The 4,840-nt window shown below is 36.3% G+C and overlaps 1 non-coding gene across 1 annotated transcript; it reads left to right on the top strand.

Annotated features, from left to right (window-relative positions):
- The first annotated feature begins 601 nt into the window (after nt 1-601).
- Nucleotides 602-709, top strand: LOC112781696 (small nucleolar RNA R71). The gene has a single exon (XR_003192456.1). It is a non-coding gene; the product is annotated as a small nucleolar RNA R71 (small nucleolar RNA).
- The last annotated feature ends 4,131 nt before the right edge of the window (nt 710-4,840 follow it).

Here is a 4,840-nt window from a genome sequence, read left to right as displayed (position 1 = left end):
TTAAATCAGAGACTATGGTTGCTAAGTCAGAGTGGCTCTGCTTAGAATTCTCTGTCTGTTGCTGAGAAGATAATGGAAAAGGCTTGCTATTGCTGAACCTATTTCTTCCACCATTATTACTGTTAAAGCCTTGTTGAGGCTTCTATTGATCCTTCCATGAGAGATTTGGATGATTTCTCCATGGAGGATTATAGGTGTTTCCATAGAGTTCTCCCATGTAATTCACCTCTTCCATTGCTGGGTTCTCAGGATCATAAGCTTCTTCTTCAGATGAAGCTTCTTTGGTACTGCCTGTTGCAACTTGCATTCCAAACAGACTCTGAGAAATCATATTAACTTGTTGAGTCAATATTTTGTTCTGAGCCAATATGGCATTCATAGCATCAATCTCAAGAACTCCTTTCTTCTGATTTGTCCCATTACTCACAGGATTCCTTTCAGAAGTGTACATGAATTGGTTATTTGCAACCATCTCAATGAGTTCCTGAGCTTCTACAGGCGTCTTCTTCAGATGAAGAGATCCTCCAACAGAGCTGTCCAATGACATCTTGGACAGTTCAGACAAACCATCATAGAAGATACCTATGATGCTCCATTCAGAAAGCATGTTAGAAGGACACCTTCTGATCAATTGCTTGTATCTTTCCCAAGCTTCATAGAGGGATTCACCTTCCTTCTATATGAAGGTCTGGACCTCCACTCTTAGCTTACTCAATTTTTGAGGTGGAAAAAATTTGGCTAGAAAAGCACTGACCAGCTTTTCCCAAGAGTTCAGGCTTTCCTTAGGTTGTGAATCCAACCATATCCTAGCTCTGTCGCTTACAGCAAAAGGGAAGAGCATAAGTTTGTAGACCTCAGGGTCAATCCCATTGGTCTTGACAGTGTCATAGATTTGCGAGAATTCAGCTAAGAACTAATGAGGATCTTCCAATGGAAGTCCATAAAACTTGCAATTCTATTGCATTAGAGAAACTAATTGAGGCTTCAGCTCAAAGTTGTTTGCTCCAATGGCAGGGATAGAGATGCTTCTCCCATAGAAGTCGGGAGTAGGTGCAGTAAAGTCACCAAGCACCTTCCTTGCATTGTTGGCATTGTTGTTGTTTTCGGCTGCCATGGCTTCTTCTTGTTTGAAAATTTCTGTTAGGTCCTCTCTAGAGAGTTGTGCTTTAGCTTCTCTTAGCTTTCTCTTCAAGGTCCTTTCAGGTTTAGGATCAGCCTCAACAAGAATGCCTTTGTCCTTGCTTCTGCTCATATGAAAGAGAGAAGAAGAAAGTATGGAATCCTCTATGTCACAGTATAAAGATTCCTTGAGATTTCAGAGGAAAATAAGAATAGAAGGATGAGATAGATGGAGAAGAATTCGAACATATAAAGAAGGAGAAAGTTCGAATTGCACATTGAGGAAGAGTGTTAGTCCTTTAAATAGAAGGATATGAGAAGGGGGGAAGAGTTTTCGAAAACAAATTTTTAAATAAAACTAAAAATTTTAAATTAAAAATAATTTGAAATAATTAAAAGAAATTTTGAAAATTTTGTTGATGATTTTCGAAAATTAAAATTGAGAAAGTAATTAAGTGATTTTGAAAAATATTTTGAAATTAGAAATCAAAAGATATTTTTGAAAATCATTTTTGAAAAAGATGTGGTTGAGAAGATATGATTGAGAAAATCTGGTTTTAAAAAGATATGATTGACAAACACTTAAAAAGATTTGATTTTTAAAATTAATGCCTTGGCTAACAAGAAATTTGAAAGATATGATTCTAACATTCAATTATTGAACCTTTCTTAACAAAGAAGAAATTTTTGAATCAAATCACTAATTGTTAGCAAGGATTTTCGAAAATAGTAAAAAAAATGGAAAGGATTTGATTTTGAAAAGATATGATTGAAAAGATATGATTTGAAAAAGATTTGATTTTGAAAAATTATGAAAATTTGAAAAAGATTTGAATTAAAAACAAAAGCTTCCCTTCTGTGCCATCCTGGCGTTCAACGCCCAGCCAGGTACCCTGGCTGGCGTTTAAACGCCAGTTTTCCTTCCTCACTGGGCGTTTTGAACGCCCAGCTTTTTCTGTGTAATTCCTCTGCTACATGTTGTGAATCTTTAATTCTCTATATTATTGACTTGAAAAGACATAATTTTGAAATTTTTTTTGAATTTTTAATGATGAGAAACAATCAAACTGCAACTAATCATGAAAAACTAAGATTAAACAAACAATGTATGCAAGACACCAAACTTAGAAATTTTCATATTAGAGACACTAACAAATTTAGAATACATATGAGAAACAACAAAACACACAAAACAAGAGAATTTAAAGATCAGAGCAAGGAAATCATCAAGAACAACTTTAAGATTAATGATGAACATAATGCATATATTCGAAAAATGCAAGAAAAATAAAGACATGAAATTGACACCAAACTTAAAAATTGACACTAGACTCAAATAGGAAACATAGATTATTTTTGGTTTTATGATTTTATAAAATTTTTTGTATTTTTTTGAAAATTATTTGGAAAAGAAAATAAAGATTTGAAAATTCTTAATAAGAATTCCAAGAATCATGCAATGTTAGTCTAAAGCTTCAGTCTAAAAAGATTAGACATGGCTAGCCAAGCTTCAGCAGGACATTACATACAACAGCTAAATCGATGAGAATTAATCAGCTTTTGTGATGATAAAAACATCATCTGAAACTCTAGAATTCATTCTTAAAATTTCTGAAGAATAAAAATAAAATAAAGTTACCTAATCTAAGCAACAAGATGAACCGTCAGTTGTCCAAACTCAAACGATCCCCAGCAACGGCGCCATAAACTTGGTGCAAAAAATTGTGATCATCAATGGCACCAACAACTTGGTACGCACAATTGTAATCTCAACTCTTTTTCACAATTCCACATAGCTAACCAGCAAGTGCACTGGTCATCTTGTAAATCTCAGTCAGGCGGATTCAAATGGTTATGGAGAATTGATAATTAAAAGATGAATAAAATATAAAATAAGATAGAGATACTTATGTAATTCATTGGTGAGAATTTCAGATAAGCGTATGAAGATGCTTTGTTCCTCCTGAACTTCTGCTTTCCTATTGTCTTCATCCAATCATTCATACTCCTTTCCATGGCAAGCTGTATGTTGGGTATCACCGTTGTCAATGGCTACCTCCCGTCCTCTCAGTGAAAATGGTCCAAATGCGCTGTCACCGCACGTCTAATCATCTGTCAGTTCTCGATCATGTTGGAATAGGATCTATTGATCCTTTTGCGTCTGTTACTATGCCCAACACTTGCGAGTTTGAAGCTCGTCACAGTCATCCCTTCCCAGATCCTACTCAGAATACCACAGACAAGGTTTAGACTTTCCGGATCTCAGGAATGGCTGCCAATAATTCTAGCCAATACCACGAAGGTTCCAATCTTAGATTAGAAACCCAAGAGATACACATTCAAGCTTGTTTGCATGTAGAACGGAAGTGGTTGTCAGGCACGCGTTCATAGGTGAGAATGGTGATGAGTGTCACATAATCATCACATTCATCAAGTTCTTGAGTGCGAATGAATATCTTGGAGAAGAAATAGGCTTGAGTTGAATAGAAAAACAATAGTACTTTGCATTAATTCATGAGGAACAGCAGAGCTCCACACCTTAATCTATGGTGTGTAGAAACTCCACCGTTGAAAATACATAAGAACAAAAGGTCTAGGCATAGCCGAATGGCCAGCCCCCAAAAAGGTCTAAGATAGCATAAGACTAATCAAAGATTCCAAGATCAAAAGTATATGAAAAGTATGAAAATACAATAGCAAAAGTTCCTATTTATAGAAAACTAGTAGCCTAGGGTTTACAGAAATAGGTAACTAATGCAGAAATCTTCTTCCGGGCCCACTTGGTGTGTGCTAGGGCTGAGCATTGAAGCTTTCACATGTAGAGACTTTTCTTGGAGTTAAACGCCAGCTTTTGTGCCAGTTTGGGCGTTTAACTCCAGCTTTTATGCCAGTTCTGGCGTTTTGACGCCAGAATTTTTATGCTGACTTGGAACGCCGGTTTGGGCCATCAAATCTCGAGCAAAGTATGAATTAATATATATTGCTGGAAAGCCCAAGATGTCTACTTTCTAAAACAATTGAGAGCGCACCAATTGGGCTTCTGTTGCTCCAGAAAATTCACTTCGAGTGCAGGGAGGTCAGAATACAACACCATCTGTAGTTCTTTTTCAGCCTCTGAATTAGATTTTTGCTCAGGTCCCTCAATTTTAGCCAGAAAATACCTGAAATCACAGAAAAACACACAAACTCATAGTAAAGTCCAGAAATGTGATTTTTATTTAAAAACTAATAAAAATATAATAAAAACTAACTAAAACATACTAAAAACTACCTAAAAATAATGCCAAAAAGGGTATAAATTATCCGCTCATCAGATATCTATCCAAACAAGTCCCTTACCACCATCCTTGTAGCGACACCAGGGCAAACCCATGGGAGGAATGCGAGGCCATCACACTCAAGAATGGGAAGGAACTGAAGGAGACTTCAAGGGAAAGGCAAGAGAATGGAGTAGATGAAAACTTAAGTGACAAAGAAGAAACACAAGCACCTGCCTCAGATCCATCCCAAGAAAAAGAAATCCTAAGGCCATACGTTTCAAAAGCACCTTACCCTCAACGATTAAAGAAGAATGAGACAGATAATCAATTCTCCAGATTCTTGGAAGTTTTTAAGAGACTCCAGATCAATATCCCCTTTGCTGAAGCACTAGGGCAAATGCCACTCTATGCCAAGTTTTTGAAGGAACTAATGACCAAGAAAAGGAGTTGGAGGAATGATG

This window comes from Arachis hypogaea, chromosome 19 (genome assembly GCF_003086295.3).
Source record: "Arachis hypogaea cultivar Tifrunner chromosome 19, arahy.Tifrunner.gnm2.J5K5, whole genome shotgun sequence".
In the NCBI taxonomy this organism is placed as follows: Eukaryota; Viridiplantae; Streptophyta; class Magnoliopsida; order Fabales; family Fabaceae; genus Arachis; species Arachis hypogaea.
The sequence above is the reverse complement of the archived record's forward strand: the minus strand, read 5'-3'. Positions and strand labels throughout refer to the sequence as shown.